Below are 21,743 nucleotides of genomic sequence, written 5' to 3'. Positions count from 1 at the left end.
CACCAAACTGTTGACCAATCGAAATGCACCACTTGGTGAGACCTCACTGGCCATTGACCAACCTTTGACCTGCACAGTCACCTACCACGTCGGCATTGCAGACTACTAACTGTGCAATGTCTGTACCCTCTTTTTTCAAAATTTCTCTATTTGGCAAAGCGGACAGAATGTGATATCTTCCTCATACGAGCTTCGTTTTGAGTGAAACGAGTTGCGTTGGGATCATATCGCCGAGACAGACGTGGTCGTTTAGGTTTTGAGTGATTCTGAGAACTTTGATTTTTGAGCTAAACAGGGAAAATTTTAAGAAGCACCCTAAATTTATATTTATAATAAATGGGCTAATCCCCATGATACATAGGAAAAATGGGAGGTGATTTTATCAATAATATAATATGTATATATAACTTTTTTGGCGAATCTCTCACCAGATTATATTATCTTGTACAATGATGGAGAATCTTTCACTGAATTATAAAATCTTGTAAGATCTTGGCAAATCTTTTACTGAATAATAAAACATTGTGAAGTCTTGGTGAATGTTTTGTTAAAGTATGAAACCATATATGATAATAAGAAAACATATTCATTAAACTGTAATATACTAACATACATGTTTGGAAGAAAGAAACATAATTTTCTCTTCCTACAAACAATGTTCCAAGTTTTAGTGGCTGTGTTTGTCAAGGTTCTTACAATACACTCTTTCATATCCTTCTATTAGTTTTGATAATATTCCACAACAAATTTATTGTAGGTGTTGATATTAACCATGAGTTCTGTCAAGGTAGGAGAGATTAATCTTCTCTCTACAACTTTTGTGAAGCTACCACTTTTTCAAGTTATCAAATTTCTTTCTTATTCCATAGACTCCAACTGCGAGATAAAAAAAACACATCAAGTTTGTTTACCCCAACATGCCAACAAATAGCAAGCCCCAACTATATTATATAAGAAAGTATTAGGTATCCCAAAGGCTTGAAGGGGATCTAATTGAAAGAAGTGACCATTGTGAGAAGCCTTCCAATCAATATATGAATATATAAATGTAGATTTATTATTATTTTAATTGTAAATCTTCAATTAAATAATAAAATTTAATTACGTCTCTCCCAATCTAAATTGCTTATTAGCATAATTCACTACCCTCATACGTCTCGCATTTTTTAACAACGTTGTAACATGTAGATTAATTTCCTTTTTGGTGAACAATCTCCACCTTTTAGGAAAATATGGTGCAGTGGCTCCAACCCCTATAGATCATTAGGACAAACTAAGAATAGTGCAGAAGATGAAAGGTTGTACAAACCAACTTATTTTTCAAACAACTAATCCAACATTAGTACCTAAACTTTTTCACGAAGATATCATATTGAGAATGTTTGAAAAATGGTGGGAAATCTTCTGCGAGGGTGATGCGGAAAGAGTGATAAGGTTTCACTGTTTTGAATTTTTTTTGTTAAATAAGAAAAACCAATATTAATGGAGATATTGGGTTTTTTTACTAAATTTTGTGAAGTGACTAAATGTAGCTTTAACCATTCACCTTAAGATTTTTTACAATATAATTTCCTAAGTCTATTTAATATCTTCATTATCATAAAAACCAACCTATATCCATCTTAACTTCACATCTACAACTCTTAGAGGGATGAAATCTATTTATCCCTCTGAGCATGTGGTAGACCCAGAATTAAGATGGATCTAAGATGATAGAATTTCTCCTTTAAATAGTCTATGCTCACATGAATACCATGGTATTACCATGGGTCAATGCCATGGGTTATCATAAACCTAGAGCTTAAAAATTACTATTAGTAATTTATAAAAATTAATAAAATTGATAATTGATTTTTATTTTATTTTTTATTTTAACCAAGTTAAAATGTTTAACATACATTAAATTACAACATCCATTTTTACTCTTGATCTAAGAAGCCCGGAGAGGGATCAAATATTTTTCACTCTAAGCTAGTTTGCATATCACGATATTTGATCCCTCTCGGGGCTTAGTAGATCCAGAGTAAAGATGGATCTATGCTGGTTTAATTCCCCCTTTTAAATAGGCTACATTCCATTCCCCCTTTTAAATAGGCTACATTCCACGTGAATACCATGGGTCAATACCATGTGCCATTTTTATTTTTATTAATACTAATATTAGGGTTAATAATGTTTTTTGCATGGTATTAATAATAATCTAGCCCATGGTATTTGGCCCATAGTATTTTGCCCATAGGTTTCACTTAAATATAACACATTTTTTGAGTGTTCTTAAATATAAGGTGAGTTATGAAGTAAATATAAAAAAATGTTTTATTTATTTACCATACCTCTCATTTATTTATATTTTTATTAATTTACCATACTTCTTTTTTGAGCCTTCATAAATAGAAAGAGGGTTATGGACTAAATATAAAAAGAGGTTTTATTTATTTACCATACCTCTAGTTTATTTATATTTATATTTATTTACCATACCTTTGAGTAAGTATAAAAATAGGTTTTATTTATTTACCATACCTCCACTTTATTTATATTTTTATTTGTTTACACCCTTGCATGTATATAAGGTGACTAATGGAGTAAATATAAAAAATGTTTTATTTATTTACCATACCTCTCATTTATTTATATTTTTATTAATTTACCATACCTCTTTTATAAATATGGTATTTGGCCCATAGGATTCACTTAAATAAAACCTATTCTTGAAAATTAGGGCGAAAGGAAAGTTGTAACTCCTAATCTCATTTATTTATATTTTTATTAATTTACCATACCTCTTTTATAAATATGGTATTTGGCCCATAGGATTCACTTAAATAAAACCTATTCTTGAAAATTAGGGAAAGTTGTAACTCCTAGTTTCAAGGGCTAAATTTACCTTTTTTACCCTTAAAATAAGGTGGGCTAACCTCCATACCTATTTTTTTTATAAAATAAATTTGAGGCGATTTGTAAAAATGTACTATGATACAAAATATTCGCCCACTAAAAATTTAAAACCCCTTAATTTCGCCTAAGGGTGAAAATTCGCCCGTAAAATTTTCCATGGAGCTAAATACTGATCAGGAAGCCAGCAAGGGGGGATATGATCATATGACCACAAATATAACGATGGAAATACCCCTTCTTGTAAATTATCTGGCTAAGGAAAATGTTCAAAATATTAAAGATTGTCAATTTCCCCAAAAAAATAATCAATGGGGGAGGAGTTGGTAGTTGAACTACAACTCCCATAATTATGGAAGTAGCTAGGCTTGTACCCAACTATTTCATTCAAGGGATGTGCATATTACATACAAATACTTCTAGAGGTTTGACTATAAGCTTATGGTATGACCACAAAATGGGAATATCTGACATGAGATGGAAAAAGGAGAAACCCATGAGGTTTGGGAAAAAACAATTAGAAGCAATGGAGAAAAGCAATCTATGAACGAGCAATCGAGGAAGCAAAGAGAGACAAAAAAGTGTGTGTGATGTGTGAATTAGAAGAAATCCGTGGAAAGGAAAGCAAAGACACACAAGAGTTTTGAGACACAACAACCTATGTGTAATTATGATTCACCTAATTTGGTGATATAAATCAATGTTGAAGTCTCTAATCAGAGCTACAGGGTGAGGAATTGCTAAGTAATTGTTTGATTTAAGCATGAAAATAATTGAGAAAGGGGAAGTACCAAGGAACTGTTGCATCAAAGAGAGTATCCCTTTGTGTTGTGCAAGCTCATTGAGGGAATTATATGAATGATAATAGGCCTTGTATCAATGGGATGTGTTGTAGCAGCTACAACACCCCCAAAATTTTCACCCTATAAATTTAAAATTTCGGGTCCCACTTACTTTTACAAGTCTTCATGATTTTCTATGTTGTGTTACTTAGCCATGCCCTTTAAATTGGTCCAATCATCACCAAAGACATTCCATGGATAAATCGTGGTTATGGCTTGCTTCCATAATAACCCATCGCCGTAGTCAAATTTGCATGATAAATACATTGCTAAAGATAACAATTATACATCCTTGGAAATGTGCTTATTTAATTTCTTACTTTGACTGATGATGCTCTAATGGATTATTTTGCAACCTCTACTTTTTGAGGCTCTTGGATACTTAGCTTGCAAATTGCTCAAATGAAGCAGACCAAGGCCCAAGGATGGGAAACAAATTCAAGAATGAATTAGGGAACTGCAGGAGATTGCACCAAATGGAACCAAGTGTAGTATCGATTCTTTATCAGAGTGCACCACCAAGCACATGATTTCCTAGCTAAGTAAATCAGAGCATGGGGATAAGGATGGTAGCATGATTGCAGAAATAATCAGGGTGACTACAAATTGGGTGATTGAAAGCATGGAGTTCCCCATGAAAAATCCTGGTAGATCAATTGTTAAACAAGTTCTCCAAGTTCCCATTAAAAATCCTCTGGCACGAAATTCACGAAGATAAAGAAGCTATCAAGTATAGGAATAAGAGCAACCTCATAAGCCCATTGAAGAAGAAGAATATTCTAGAGATTGGCATTCAAATGTGTAAAAATTCTTATATGCATGCAAGGCATACCCACAAACGTAATCCTAGATGGGTCTTATCAAGGATAAAGTTGCATCCATCATCATTAGCAAAGATGATAGAGGCAAGTGTTAATTTTTAAAAAATTTACCAAAGGAATGGAAACAAGTGGAATTATCGTGAAGACAAAGCTAAGACTTTTGCATCTATAGAATTGAGCAGGATAAAGGAATAGATAACTTGTTGGATGATGGACCACCCAATCCCTTTCTATTAGTGTTACCAAGACCAATCAGGTCTTTGCTAACTCTTTCCACATATGAAGTGAAAGGTGGTGAAGATTGCTAGAAAGGCGATCATCTGGGACCAGTCAATGGGTAGAAGCATTAGAAAGATATTTATCTCCAACCCTCGTGCATTACGATCCCATGAATCAAGAAACTGTGTATCATCTTTCGTCTTTTCTTTTCAGGATAGCAAACGTAATGCCATTATTTCACCTATGGTAAATATTGCATCAAAGGATGAGGTGAACTCTGTTAGATCGACTACATGTCGAGCGATTGGTGTGATAGCAAGTTTCCATGGATTTCTGCAAGCAAGAATGATTTAGAAGAACATGTGAACGTAATTATATCTAACACACTTGATATTTCAGTGTTGATGAAGAATATTGTGTTGTGGGCATTAGAAAATATTTGTGATTCATTGCAACATAATGTGGCAACTGTTGATGCAGAAAATGTCCAACAATTGACTTGTTGCCTTTATCCTTATTAACTGAATGTGAATTACGACTTACAAAGGATGGTGACAAGATCAAGTGAGGTCCATTTGAAATCTAAGTTAAAGCGCGAGACAATGAGAGAAGCAAAACCTTTTACAAGTTCACCATGATGCAATATTTTGTGACTGCTAGAAATGTTAAAGTTCAGTGGAATGTGTATCCTCCATGCTGAAATTTTATCTTAATCATAATATGTTGGATGGGGATATCTCTATGACCACAATGTCATGAAAAGGCTGATATAGCTCATGATATTGTTTGGGCTAGCTTGGATGTTATTCTATATGGTTCGGTGTCTACTTTAGTAGTGTTTAACAATACAATGACTGAGGATGAAGATTTTCTTTGCCTTGCTAATGGCTCCATTATGATCACAACTAGCCATATTCCATACCACAACAATGGGTTTAAATTTGTACAATTTTTGGTGGGCTTGGAAAAGCGGATATTACAATCATTATGAAGATATATTGCATGCATCCAAAAAAGTTGCTTCTAACTTGTCGGGAAGAGTTACACATCATATTTATCAAAGGTTATTCATGAAGCAGGTGGAAATATGGAAGGACCACTTGAAGGATTGTTTATCGTTGTAAATTCAAGAAGTGGTGCAGGAGGATTCTTCTCGACATGTTTCCTAATCACATCCCAAAATCAGAAGATAAATCAACAATAGTAGCAATCACTAAAGTTGTTCATGACCATAAGGTTGATCTAGGAATCATATTTGATACAAAAGTTGATTAGTCTACTACTATTGATTCAACTGGTCATGAGTTTAATTGCTTTGATGTTATCCATTTTTCTAGAAGAACATCCATGGAAAACGGTTTTGACCAATAGTGTAACATCAGATGGGTTGACTTCCTTCATAGAAAACAAGCTAGGAGAAAAGCATCACAGTTTTAATAGAGGATATAAAAATGACATTGATGAAGCCATTCACTTTTTTAAACAAAATTGGAGAAGAATCACATCTAGCCATGGAGACTAATGGTGACGATGACCTTAAGGAAAATCATTGGATTGACGATGGAGCATATCTCATGGTTAAGTTTTTGAACAAACTTACTGCATCCAAAGTTATAGGATAAAGGCTTGATAGTTTAGTTCTTACCAAATTGATAGAAGGATTGGATGGAATAGAAGTCGCAATTGAATTGAGATTTAAAATTGATCAAAACCATCATAACATTATTGGGGAAACATTTCATGATTATGGTGATGCGATGCTTAAAAATTTAGAAAATGTTGCAGATTTATATCCCAACTTGAAGGAGGTACCTGTCAATTACGAAGGGGTTGGGGTATCTGGTTATGGAGACTGGTTCCTTTTGGGATTTTCTCTTCATGATCTTGTTCTCCCTCTAAATATTAAAGCACCAAGTAAAGAGATTGCTTCAAAGTTTGCATTGGATGTGTTACCCGCCGTGAAAGAGTTTAATGCATCAGATTTTTCAGCATTGCAGAAGTTCATTGACAACGTGTAATTTAGTCAAATCAATATAAGTATGGGGAGATTTGATCTAGGATTGATCACTTTAGCCCTGGAGATGCATCTGGCCATGCATAAGCACATATTAATTTTGGATAGACTTCAAAGGTAAAAAGAGGAAGAGGGAAGGATGATCCACATGTTGAACAGATTGTAGGAACCCAAGCTAGTTCAGATATCTTTACTATGTGGTCAAAAAATAGTCCCATTGTAACCAAAGCATCTAGTGTGACAAGGAATGTAAGTTTATCACCCTCAAATACTTATGGGAAGAATCTGACTATCAAATTGAACCTACAATATATAATTTGGAATATATTTTTTTAAGGCCAAACGCTGAGCTAAATTAAGGTGGCTTCATTGTTGCAAGGATTGGAGAAGCACAAATTTTCATATCTACACCATGGTTATTTTACCAAGAGGACTGCTAATGGACAATGATTTGAAAAATGTGATACATGTATTGTCAATAAAATTCATGAAAGAGGAAAACTAGTTTGCTTCCCTCGTCAAGGATGCACTTTCACATTCTCACTCAACAAAGTATGATGTGAAAACCTGAATTTTTCTATCTTGTTGGACCTTTAATTGCATAGAGGCTGGCTTGCACTATATATGTAAAAGGAAGATCCAGGGGTCATTTGGTATTTATGATTGGCTAGAATGATATAAACAATTTGAAGGATCAGTTCAAGGCAAATTCTCGGTTAGTGGATCCCAACAAAAATTTGTTGCTTACTTATCGTGGAACCACCCCCTAATTAGCAAGGGATGGATTATATCGAGCTAAATGGATACTTACTTTTGTGAATCCAAATGGGAAGAAAGGACGATATACATAATCTGCTTATGTTTTAAAGATTCATTCACATTAGATAATATGTGAGGAACATTGGAATCAGGACGCATATTTCTATAGGTATTCACAAGCACACCTTACAAGTTGTTCTTCAGTATCAAACAACAATGTGAATTTAACTATGTATTACAAAGAAGAAAATTGTATATGTCTCAAATGACTGATTTGTCTGCAATACACTCAAATCTATCATGTCCTTTCTTCTGTGGATGTGTGGGTATTCAACTAGTAAATTTTATTCATTTTACGAATGCATGGAAAAGGAGGAGCAAATGCAGCTGGTGACCTCATTTATCACCCATGAGGGATCAGGACACACCGTAAATTTCCATTCATTACAATTTTGTTGTTGTATTGTAAACATTATTATTTTATCATAATTATGAAAATTGAGAAATACCAAAACTATGTAATACTCATAAAAGTTCTTAGGAATATGCATATGTCATGAGGTAATCGAATGGTCACGGGGAAGGTGAACAATCACATGAACCGTTTGTATAAATGTATCCTCATGGCTTTAACATAGGGGCTTTTAGCACTTGAGTTCTATTAGCATAGAGATAATTTTTAGCACTTAGGTATCTCTAAGCATTCTTGCTCTTGGTGATTTTAGGTTGAGTTGTGGTGAGGTAGGGGGTTTAGCTTAGAGATGATATGAGCAACCCACCTTCCACTATTGGATTTTGATGGACCTGTGGTACATGTATTTGAAGTTGTAGCATAATCAATGAGAATCTCTTCACTCTTGGCATAGATTCCCATGCACATTCTTGGTGGTTGTAATGGCTATCTAGTACTTCTATTGTGTGTGCACGTGTGTTTTCATATGGGTTATATGTCGATGAACTAATTCATAACTTGTTTCTCATGTGTTTTCTTGAATCTTTACTCTTTCATTCCATGTTAACACTAGTAACCAATTGTGAACTAATTTGTAATTAACTTCTAGTACTTTCTTATTCATATATGTTTCATATGGTTTTAATTAATTGACTCCCATTAGGGCATACTTCTTCTTGTTGTTTTTTTGTTATATTTTTGTACATTGTTCTGCAAGTTTATCAATTGTGGGTTGATTTCGTCCTCATTCTTTAGGTATTTCATATTTGTTCTCACATTAATCTCTCTTCACTTGAAATATAAGAGGAAACACATATAATGGCAGCTAGGCCCACATGCCAGATGGGACTCCTATCCCAAACTGAGTGAGGTCTAGCTAGGAGTGAATTACCTAACAATTCCCTTGTTTAATAATTCTCATCCCCATGTTTTTCTCCTCGCACCACAATAAGTGCATCCTATATGCTTGTACCCTTATTCCAATCACCTTTGGGTCTATATTCATTATGGGATAGAATAATATGTGAGCCTTCCATTAACTTCAAATAAACCTTGATTCAATCTTGCTTCCCTATTTGCTTGTGATTTGTTGCTACATTATTTTGTATTAAAACATGAAATATATAAGATTTGTCCCAGTTTTGTAGCAAAACTCGAATTTTGTGCAAAATGATACTTAGTATTATATCCTTTGTAGTAGAACCAACCTTAAGATGGTGAAATACAGGAATTCCCCACCACTATTATTTTGCTAAAATTGAGATAGGAGGCCTAAAGTAAATCTTGGATTAGACGATAGGCCTTAGTCTAATGATTAGAGGTAGAGCCTAATCCCCAAGAATATGAAATTTCTAATTTGCCTCTGAGGAAAAAAATAACCTCATATTTATATATCTATCTGTATATATATCAAATTTGGTTGATTGAATCTTAAGAAGGCAAGAGATTGCTTGGATACTTTTAAGGTTTTATCTATATGCTGGAAAATTATTAAGAGAAGCATTCCAAGATCACCATAATATTACTAAGTTATAAGGTTAGGAAGGTTGGTAATGGGATAGATCTTTTAAAAATCAGACCTAACCTGGGTATATGTTGGAAAGTTTAAGAGAAACGGTTTTTCATTTTAAATATTAATAACGTGACAAAGATGACAAATTATTTCATCTCACAACATTTTGAGAATTATCCAACACCCAATTTCAAAATTTGTAAAAAAAAATCATTATTAATATACTACATATGCTAAAATAAATAATATTTAACTACGAGATCAAATCCCATCCCTATATCTTTCAATTTTAAGTAATTAAAGTTGGGAGAGCTTGGTAGCTCTGCGATTAGTGTTTCCATAGGGAGTTAGGTTAGGATATGTTTGAGATGGAATTCTAGTTGTATCAAGACATTTGCAGGTGGAGGTCCAAGTCCACAAGTCCACAAGTCCACATGTCAGTCCATCAAGGTAGTGGGCATGTTATTCAAGCTTGATTTAATGTGGTTTTCCATACACAATTATGCGACATTTTTTTTTGGACTTTATTGATGATTCACCATCCTCAACAAAGAATTTTTTCGAGGAATGAAGAATTTATTTCCTACCTACATAATTCAAGTCACCTGCAACAATCTGGTAATCCTAAGTGTACAAATATGCATTTGGAAGGCTCAAGAGTTTTGGCCTCAAGATAATCCAAAAAACACACTTAAGAAATCTACACTTTGTTGTCTACACTATCTTCTCAAGTCCAAGTTCTAATCCCTTTGGCTAATCCTGTCTCCTCCATGCTTCTAAAGGCCATTGATCCCTCCCCATAATCTGCAATCAATGTTAAGCCGATGGGTGGAAAATATTCTAAGTCAAAGGTAAAATGCAATCCTAAGTGTAGAGACGGGGTTAGGATGATCATTGTCAAAGACATTCAGCTAGGACATATCCTTGAGTTTTATATAAGGAAGTGATCGACATATTTTGTAGAAAAACCTAGGGGTTGCCACATTTAAGGTTTGTTTGTAGAAAAAATGATTTGGGCTTCTGGGGTACATTCCTAAGTTTTTTAATTCTTGCATGAGGTTATATTGTGTTCATGTTTGTCTCAATGTAGGATAAGGAAAAGGTACTCAACAAAAGCTAGATTTGGTGTCCTTCTTGTCTCCTACTAAAAAAATGGGATGTGATATTTGACCCTCTCTAGGACCCCCTACCAATTTTTCAGATATGGGTCATTCTCCGTGGCCTTCCAGTATAATTTTGGAACAAGGCTTTCATAGTAAAGATAGACAACTTCCTAGGTCAATTCATCTGAGTAGATAATATATTGGAATCCATGGGAGATAGATGTTGGTTGTAGAAGCTCATGGAATTAGATGTTTCAAAAGGAATCTTGGATCAGATTTGAAATATGGAATGGAAATTTTAACTAGATTCAACATTTAGACTACTGGAGAGCTCCATTTAGATGCTTTTACTATCATGTAGTGAGGCATTTTCAAGCATAATGTAATTTTTCCCTCTCTAGTTTGGTCTCATTCAGACATTCATGGCACTGTAAGGTTGATTTGCTTAGGGATGGTCTCTTAGATTCTTCAATGAAGAATATGTTGAAAAAGGAAGAGGGTGTTCCCATCAAGTGCAAGAAACAATCCTAGATCAATGAAAAGACTTAGAGAAATCTTATTAAGTATCCAAAGGCTCTTGAGTTAGGTATGTTAAATACTTATTCTACACTTTCACATGTATTGGGTGTCTCTAAGGTCATTTCCTCAATTGTTAATCCTGATCGTGCCCCATTATCAAATAATTTAGATTCAACTCTTCATTCTAAGGCTTTCCCTTCCACTTCCTCCCTTCCTCCCCTCTCTTCTTGTTTTTCCCCTAATCATTCCACCCAACAAAATAATTACACCCCTCTTGTATTTACATCATTAGCAACGAGGACTCTTATCTCCCTTAAAGGATCCTCCTCCTTGAATTTTGATAACAATTGTCATAGTATCTCTATTTTGGTATATGTTTCTTGTTTTATAGTAAAATGTGTTGATAAAGAAGTGGTTGAAGGCAGTATGGATCTTGACAAGCCACAAGGCAATCAGATGGGATGCAAATCCCATTTTCTTTGGCTAAGTGAAAATCCAAGTGAATAATTAGAAGTGGGAAGCAGACTACAATAAATTGATCCTTTAGAGAAGGCAAAGCCCATGCTCAAGTTCCATGATGATTTATTTTTGATGGGGAAACCTTTCTCCTTGGTTGAAGGATTGGGGATATGTGGATCTTGTTGTCAACAACTTCTTAGGTGGATTGGTGGTGGCTTGGAATCTTGCACTCATTCAATCTTTAATATTCATTATTCCTTCAGGGATCTCCATGGACTTGGAAGATAGGGGTCTAGGTTGTTATTTTGTTCCCATTAACATTTACAGGCTATAATCTGATCGAAAGATCTTTTGGGATTCATTTTTTTCTTAAGGTATTGTATATATACCTGGGGTACATCTAGGGTTGATTTAAATTTGACATTGTCAGTTAGGGAGGGCTAGGGAATGATTCCTTATTACGATCCTCTAGAAGGGTTTTTCAATCACTTGTTCAATTCTCTTCATTTAATGGATCTTACTCTCACTAAGTTATATCCTACCTGGCACACTTTCTGATTCTAGAAGGTTGAATGGATAGAGCATGGAATATCAAATCATAGATGGTAGTGGGTGGTATATTGGACCACATACTGATATTATTAAAGCTAGATTCCCCCCCTTTCAAGTTCTGTCTAGTTTGGTGAGTGGAGGAATATTATCTTTTATTGCTTTCTTCTACTTAGGTTCCTTTTTTCCCCTTCTCAGAGGACTTTGTAATGAAACTATTCTCAAATAATATCAATATAAGTGATTTCAATCCCATGGGCACATTACTTCATAATAAAGTTGTAGGATCTCCTACTAGAGATAAAGAAAAATCTCAAGAATATTTTAGTGGACAACTGATTGATCCCTCTCTCAATGGAGAAATAAGATTTACTAAACTCTCTCCTGGCCAAAGAAGAATCGATAGAGTGGCTCAAAAGTAGAGCATTATAGATTTTAGAAGGTGACAATAACACAATTTTTTTACATAGGTTTTCTAGTTATTGTCAAAGTTTGAATATAATTTGGAAAGTTTGGGCCAGGCCTTTTCCTTTTGGAAACAAAGAAAAAACAAGCAAATATTTCTTCTCTTCCATCTTTTCTAAGCCTATTTGATTCCCTATTTGCGAGATATTGGATGTCCTTAATCTTTTCCCTCAAGTTTTCTAAAAAAAAATGAATAAGAAGCTCGAGAGAGAAATTTTTGAAGTTGGATTTCAAGCAACTATGTGCTCAATGCAAAAGAGAAATCCTATTCCAAATGATTTAATGATTGAATTTTATGAAGGCATGAACTAATAAAGGATAATACGCTCAAAATAGTTCTAGAATCCTAGCACTCTAGTAGGATCCTTGGAGCCTTCAAATCTACACATTTGGCCCTAATCCCCGACAAGAAGGATGCATTTTCTTTTCAATATTTTGACTGCATATCATGTTGCAATGTTATACACAATGATCATCATGAAAATATTAGTAAATACACTGAAGCCTATGTTTAGTGATTTTATCTTGGAGGAGAGATTTCTTCTTCTTTTCAAAATTTAGATTCATGATATAGTTTCTTTGGCCTAGGATGCCATGCACTTGATTAAGACATAGAATTTGTCCTTTATCATGATCAAATTGGATCCATTGAAGGCCCGTGACATGGTTCATGAGTCTATATCCATATGGATATTCTACAAATGGGAATGTATCCACATTTTATGAATTGGATTATGGATTATATTTCCACAAATTCATTTGCAATCCTGATCAATGGGCCACCATATCCTTTCTTCAGTCTATAAGAGGCCTTCAACTAGGTTGCTCCATATCCCCCTTCCTTTTCCTCTTAATTGTTAAGGGCCTCAACGAATTGATTATTCTTGTTAAATATAGAGGGGATTTTAAGGGAGTCAAGGTGTGTGCATCATATTTTCTAACTCATCTATTATTTGTTGATGATGTTCTCTTATTTGGTGCAAACTCTCAAACATAATTCTCAAGCATTAAAAAATTTCTGAAATCTTATTATTTAGTCTCATGTATGGAAGTGAATTTCTAAAAGTAATGTAGTCTTTATCATTTCCCAGTGGCAGATATTCAATAGCCCTGGACCTCTCTCTTCATATTCATTGGTGTAAGATAAAAGAAGGTGTGAAACATCTTGGGTTCTACCTGAAGCCCAATGCCTATATATTTGAAGATTGGGTATGGCTTTTCAAGAAAATAAAATCCAAAATCACCTCTTGGACTAAGAGGTGGCTCTCTAGTGGGAGTCTTCTAGTGCTAATAAAAACTTTTCTAGAGAGCATACTAGTGTACTGGACTTCCATAAAAAAAGGTTCCTAAAGGAATCTTATCCAAAATTAGGAAATCCTACTTCAATTTCATATGGTATTGTAAGTTTTGAAGGGATTCCTTTGGTCAAATAGACAAGGATTGCACAGACAAAAAATCCAGGAGTATGGAGTATTAAAAATATATTTCATTTTAGTAAAGCTTTAGTGGCAAAGAATATTTGTTGGTTTACATATATTCAGTCATTATGGAGTTGAGCAATGTGATCGACATACTTAGGGGGAAATTGATTGAGTATTGGTTTAGATTGCCAAAGAAATCAACCGGTAAAGGACCCATTATTTGAAAAGAATTTGTAGATCCATTTCCTCTATTAGGCCATTAGACAGTGTGGAAAATGATGAACGCCAAGGAATTTAAACTTGGGGAAGATCCTTCATTTGGAGTAACAAAAACTTGTAGGCCAACTCGAAATCTATTAAATAGGTTACATGAGAGAAATATCTTCTCTCTTTGGGATGCCTTCTCTTTCATCCACAACTCTTTTGGTAGGAATAGGTGGCTCTTCGAAGAGAAGATTGGTCTAGAGGGAGATATTAATAGGGAATGACAATGTTATGTGGTTAAACTAGTTTTTGGATTTATATGGCTAGATGACAAGGTAGAAGGCTCATTGAGTTGGTCATTAAACCAAACCATAGATACCTTTATTGCAACATTGGGATATAAATCATGGTGTTAAGCTAGTTTAAAAAAGAATGCAGTTGGTGGTGGGAGTGGTTTTGGAAAATTCATGCTCTAGCAAAATAAAAAACCATCCTTTGGCTAGCTTTAGACAATAAGCTATTAACATGGGAAAATTCAATCAAACAAGAATGAATTGGCCCCAACCATTGTCCTTTGTGCAAAGGTAAGACATAATTTATTCACCACTTGTTTATTTCATGTGAGTTCTTTGGGTGAGTGTGGTTTTCATGTCCCTTCCTAAATTAATTTGGAACAAGACTAATTATTGCATTTTGGGGCCAATTTTAGAGATAGTGGGGCCCATTCGATTTTATTAGGAGATTAGACTTAGGAGAAGTTATTTTAAGGTGGTTAAGTTTTGCATGGAGGTGGTTAAGTGAGGGCCCATGATGGAGTTAAAATTGGAGGGAAAAGTGCTCCACAAAATCTGTACAAGGAAGGTAGCTCTCCTCATTTCATTAATCTTTTTTGGTATATCGATTTCCCTTTGGTTACTCAAGCTGCTTAACCGAGTCACTAGCTGTTTAGCACGAGTTCTTTAGGCGAAGAGCTCACCCTTTCTTCGGGGGACTTCGAGTGCCACTCTAGGAAGGTTTTATGCATTTTCATGAGATTGGAGGAGGATTTCGTTGGGGTTTATTGCGGGTCATTTTCTGGAGTAGCTTGGAGGGCATAAGACATATTGGAGGTCAATTTTGAGAGGTTGGATTCAGCCCAAACCATTTCTAGGTTTTTCTGGATTTTTGACAAGGATCCCAAATATAAATTTTCATAATTTTCTGAGCACCGGAGGTGGGATTTTTAGCCGTATATTTGCAGCAGATAGTGCATAATTGCTAGGGATTGCATAGGGCATATTGGAGGTCGAATTTGGGAGGTTGGATTTAGCCCAAACCATTTTTGGGTTTATCTGGGTTTTTGACAAGGATCCCATATATAAAGTTTCAGAATTTTATGAGCACGATATATGGGGTTTCTTGTAGTTCCTTTCTAGTTGGTAATTTAGTTTCTAGGGACAACAAAGAGCATTAGAAGAGCAGTCATTTCCAGCTTTGAGATTATTGTTTTATCACCTGGCACCTGTCAAGCTTGCCCTTGAGGCAAGCCTAGGTGAATTTCTCCATATTATTGTACTTGCTCCATTTCATTAATAAAATGGCTCAACTGGTTCTTACTTCTAGAGTTTTTATGAGCATTTACTGATTATTTATATTTCCTATGTCACAAACCAATTTTGTTTTGCATATCACTGTTTATTTTATTTTGGGACATTACTGTGGTCCATCTTGAATATAATATTTGGTACTTATAATGCTTAGGAAGGACACATTTTGTAGGCTCGTTCTTGTTCTTTCTTGAGCAAGGCTTCGCTTCAATGGTATGGTTATCTTCCTTTATTCATGGTTTATTTTATTTGGTGGGTATGAAATTTGTTGAATTTCAAGAAAAAATAGTTTCAACCAAGATTGTGATAGAACAAATCTTGAAGCTTGATGAGCCCCAGAAATGAGTAATTATATGGGCTCATTTAGCCTCCTAATTCGACTTAATCCACAATTCCCATTAGTTTATTGCATGTTTTTGATTATATTTATGCTAATAGAGTGAATTGGGTTAGTCATTATGCCAACAAGTCTAATGGGTGCTTTGTGCAGTTTTTTGGTCAATTTTGAGACAAAATCAAAGGTTTTAATGAGCACTTGGCAGCCAAATTCGTGGAAGAACAAGGGAGAGGATTTGTAGGAAGGTGTCCCATTCATTTATGGGCCCTTACCTCAAATTCTCCACCATCATCTCGGAGTTCAAGGGCCACCACATCAATTATCACAAGGGCAGCCGAGCAAGGGCTAGTAAAGTTGCTATTAACTGCAAGTTTTGGCAGCTGAGTCCCTAAATTTTAGGAGGACTGTTGGGCTCCTCAATTTGTATAAATAAGAAGGCTTAAGGCCTCATTTCAGTTAGCTAGTTGGCAGTTCGATTTTAGTCATTTTTTAGTCGTTTTTTTAGCAGTAGGTTAGCTCTGCATTTCAGCACATTTTCAAGCTTTTTCTTGTAGATAGTTTTTGGGATGTAACTATTATTCTTTGATCAATGAAGATGAATCCAGCTTTGCACCAGCTCTAATCCCTCTTAGGAGGCTGTAGCTCTCAGGGTTGGGCCCAACCCAAGTGCCCAATACCTCCTTTGTGTACTTTTATGTGTCTTAGCTGCATTCATAGAATAATTTTTGCTATTTAGATTAAAAATCTTGCTTTGTTACTTAGGTTGTTTTTGATGGTTAAAGTAGTTTTCATGCTTCAGGTTGATTTGACAGTTTGGTAAAGGAAAATATCTTCAGAAAGGCTATCAAGCAACCCTTGATCTCACCTCTCCCTCCTTGGGACCATGAGCTGAGACCAAGGCATCCTTGTTGCCACAAAAACACTATTCTTGCTCCTTCATGCAATTTCTAGTGTTAGATTCTTAGTTGCAAAAGTTGGTACCAGTTGTGATTACATGCTTAGATCCATTCTTGCTTGGTTTCCATGGTTGTTTTACATGAGTTGCTGCCAATAAACTTCTGTTCATCATGCTTATGGTTTCTAGGTCAAATTAGGTCAAAATACCTAGATCTTTGGTTTTCTTAGTCTTTGTTGGTTAGTTTTGAAAAATAACGTGCAAAGTGCCTGTGAGACCTCCTCTCCTACCCTTACCCCATCAATGCAACCTGCTTCATCCTCTAACTCAGATTCTTTCCTCTCATTTGCCACGTTTTCTCACTTTGCCCTAGTTCCTACATTCTTGCACAACATTGCTTCTCTTATCTTCGAACCAATCCGATTGCCTTAACCACTCCTCATCCTCATTCACCAAGTCCTATACCTCCTCACACCCTTATCTCACCTCCATACCCACTTCTTCACCTTTTTTCCTCCATTAGCCCTTCAAAATTCCCTTTCGGAACATCCTATAGAAACATCCTGTAGAAGCTATAGTACATCCTATAGAACCCCTGCAGACTTCCTGTAGAAGCTCACGAAAGTGGTTTCTTGAGATCCGATCACTATGAAACTCTGTGGAAGGGTGCTAGGGACCCCTTAGGCCCTCTTCTCACCTTCTAAACCTCCTACAAGCATTTCCTTTGGCCAATCCACCTCTGCACAGTCAAAAACAGTTAAAGCACATGCATAATAATTCTGCCACCTTACTCAAAAATACAAAAAGATGTTTCTTTTCAGATTTCACTTCAGAAGTAGCTTAGACACATGCACTTAACCTTCCAAAGAATCAATGACATCTTTTTCAGTAGCTTTCATCCTTTTTCTTGCATCAGTAGGGCTAGTTGATAAAAGTAGGGTTTGCATTTCCATTCAGCTTTTTAGTTTCTTTCTGCAAGTAGATTAGCTTCCATTGAGTTACCTTTCATCCATTAATTAAAAGCTTCTTCTAATAGCTCATAGAAGTTGGCTTAAGCTCCTAGCGGACTTGTGCCAGCGGATCAAGTGACAGCTGCGACAAGAGCTAGTACTTGTGCATATAGCACCGTCGCTTCCAAATTTGTTACGAACTACCGGGTTGATAAAATTAAAGAAGGGAGTTCCAGGAGTTGCAACATTATTGCTGCAATACTGGGGCCCACCATATTTTTGGCACCGTTGTCGGGGAAGCGTCAGAGTATTGGTGATTGCTGCTTTTCTTCTATTTTCTACTACAACCTTCTGCTAAGTAGTTTATTTCAGCAAGTGTAGAGTAGATTGTTTCATTTCCATTCTGCAATTTCATTTCCGCAAAAGTAGATTAGACATTTCCCGCTTTCATAGATTAGAATTTCAATTCTGCAATTTCATTTCTGCAAGCGTAGATTAGCATTTCAATTCTGCAATTTCAATTCTGCAAGTGTAGCCTAGCATTTCATTCCTGCAATTTCATTTCAGCAACATAGATTAGTCCTTTCCTGCTTTCATTTCAATTCCGCATTTTCATTTCAGCAAGATAGATTTTAGTTAGTTGCAGTTCAATCTATTTTAGTTTTGCAGGTACAAGCAGAAAAAAAAACAAAAATCAACAAAAAAGATTTCCTTTCATGCCTTGTAGGAGTAGAGATAAGTCAGAAAAATGTTTGCACAACACCCCCCACTGCTTCACACAGCCAACCTTCTCCCTTCTTCGATGGCTGTGAGTAAGAACAACCCCTAGGTGGACATCAAGACATATTTGAAGAACCTCTAGGGGAAAAGAAGAAGGAAACATTCCTTTGGAGCAAATGGCCACAAGCAGAAATGTTGGGAGCAGTACCTTATCCAAAAATGAATTTGCAAATTAGATGGAAGATTTCAAGAGGAAGCCAAGAGGGCTTTGGTCATCTTTTGTCCCAGGTGCACTAGAAAGCATCCTCCGAACGAATGTCCATTGCAGTCCATAGAAGTGTGTTTTGTCTGTGAAAGGGACCATCCTACGAATCAGTGCCCTTCCTTGCCCGAAATTAAAACTGCATATCAGAGGGCCAAAGGATTCACTGAACTACTCTATTATATGAATCAAAGGAGGCCACATGGACCCATAACTTACCAGCAGGGAATGCAAGGGACATCTCGAACCTATTATAACCCCTATCAAGCCACTTCCATGCCTTCTTGGGGTCCCCCTGCTCATCCTTCTTGGTCCACACCCCCTCCTTGATCGTATCCTCAATATCATGCTCAACTAGCTGCTCATCCATTTCACCCCTACGCTCAGCCATAGCCTCAGTGGAATGCACCTCATCAGGAGTGGAGGCCCCAGTACAACTCTCCTCCCACTCCTTTGCCTCCACCACCTGCCTAACCACAACCCCATCCACATCCATCTCAAATATACACCCCCACTCAACTACCCAAACCACCATTTCCAAACCCGCACATTGGAATAGCTCAACCCGATTGCAAAGATGAGGTACAACATATCCAAACGACTCCTCTTGAGCTCAATGATATTCACCGTAGCTCAGGAAGAGTATTGGAGGAAAGAGATTATATTGACAGCATTGAAGGATCACATCCAGCAAAAGAAGATTCAAAAGAGGAGATCAAAGAACCATGGGCTGCACTTGATGAAGAGAAGGCATTAAAATCAGAGATGGAGAGAGTTCCCTCATGGTTACCATCAAATCTTCCATGTATTCAAGAGAAAAATCAACAAAAATAGGAAGATGAGAAGGTCATAGTAGAAGGTGACATGAAACATGATCCAGATCAGCAAAAGGACCAAGGATATCAGAGCTATATTGAGATATGGTTCCAGACGGTCACTAAGTTGCAGCAATACTCTCTTTCTCAGCTATGCTTGATCCCTTCAAAGTCAAATCATTTGGTCTCTGAAATCTGGATACCTGTCAAAGCATGCATTTCAAGCCTCCACATCATTTTGTCTCTAATCTCGATGTGCACATGGCTCCATTGGAAGTATTCTTATACTTGAAAATGATTTTGTTTTTCAAGTAGGGTAGGGTAGAAAAAAGAAAAAGAAAAAAATGAAAATAAGAGGAAAATAAAATCTAAGGTGAAAACCTCCTCGGAGGTGCCTCAGATTGGCTCATTGATTGAAAACCTCCATGAGGCAGTCAATGGGTTGGAAAAAAGAGAAAAGAAAAAAGAATAAGATCCCTGGGTGAAAACCTCCCTTGGAGGCGCCCAGGGTAGGCAATTAGGGTGAAAACCTCCATGAGGCGCCCTAGTTGTTTTCAAAAAAAGAGAAAAAGAAAAAGAAAAATAAACCTAATTTCCATTGAATAATTGCAGGTTAGGAGGATCGCTCAAAACAAAGACAGAGGAAGTTCTATGCCTTTTACGGGAAGTTCTGTGTCTTCTACAGGAAGCCTACAAACAAGCCAAAATTGATCTCTGAAGAGGACCCGAAGGCTGGGAGTATGTCCATGAGGCCTACACACATCCATGTTTCCATCCCTCACCCTTCTCCATTATTTTTCCATCTCATTGTGCTTCTTCCCTAAAACCTGTGTTCTACAAGAAGTTCCTGTAGAAATTACAGGAAGCTAGAAATGGATTTCAAAAGGGGAGTTTGGCGAACATGAAAGCTTCCTAAAGGGTTCATAAGTCCTCCTACAATCCTCAAACCTCTTCTCCATAGTTTCCATGCCTGCATCATAGCCCAAGCTCATTTTTTCTTACCATGCAAAAAACTGGAGAATGCTTGGAAGCAAAAATACATAGTGCTGAAATTTGTTTTTTACCTAACTTGAAAACCATGCATCCATTTACAAAACTGTTACAGGGGGGGTTGTATAGGGACGATGGCAACATGCCCGAGAAATTTTAGCCAATTCTGGTGCACGATTTTCAAGAAATCAGCCTCCATCACCTTCAGCCATTTTTGCATTTTCTCCATATCCATGCATCCATTTCAAAACCTGTTTCATGGGGAGATGCATATAGGTGATAGTAACCTACCCAAGCAGTTTCAGCCGATTCCGATGCCCGGTTTCCGAGAAATTGACCCCTGTAATCTTCAGCCATTTTCAGTTTTTCTCGATATCCGTGCATCCATTGACCACAATTTTGCTATGGGAGGTGAATAATGATGATAGAAACATGCTCAAAAAGTTTCAGGTCAATCCGATCTAGCGTTTGGGAGCTATGGAGAAAACAAGTCACTGTCCTGCAAAAATCCAACATCAGCAGCATGAGGGTGCAAATCTGAACATGGAAACAGATTCCTGCAGCTTAGATCCAGCCAGAGGATACCTGCACAAGGAAAATAGCCACGTATTAGCAACCAAACTAGCATGCATCCACAGAAACAAATGCATGCAGCAGAAGGAAAGGCCACAACAACTCACAACAAATGCATTTGACTTCCAGGTATGTGACTAAACTCGTTCCTCTATTGCATGAATGTAATTTGAGAACTGCGTGAACAATGAGATGGTTGTGATTAAAAAAATCGGTGGCCAGCTAACTGGCCACCCTCATCCAGTTCAAACAGCGCTCGGTGGGTGCAATCGACACGTGTGCCCAGCCATCTCAAGAATAAATCTGAAAACAGGTAGTGGTGACCGTTTAAACTCCAACGTGATTACAGGCAGAGAACAAACAGTCTGATGAATGTGATGG

At 36.4% G+C, this 21,743-nt stretch overlaps 1 pseudogene; it reads left to right on the top strand.

Moving 5' to 3' along the window:
- Positions 1-6,795, top strand: part of LOC149138947 (uncharacterized) — a 32,809-nt pseudogene extending 26,014 nt beyond the window's left edge.
- Positions 6,796-21,743: the final 14,948 nt, after the last annotated feature.

This window comes from Pinus tabuliformis, chromosome X (assembly GCF_031772625.1).
Source record: "Pinus tabuliformis cultivar Carrire ecotype Pingquan chromosome X, CPIR1, whole genome shotgun sequence".
Classification (NCBI taxonomy): Eukaryota; Viridiplantae; Streptophyta; class Pinopsida; order Pinales; family Pinaceae; genus Pinus; species Pinus tabuliformis.
The sequence above is the reverse complement of the archived record's forward strand: the minus strand, read 5'-3'. Positions and strand labels throughout refer to the sequence as shown.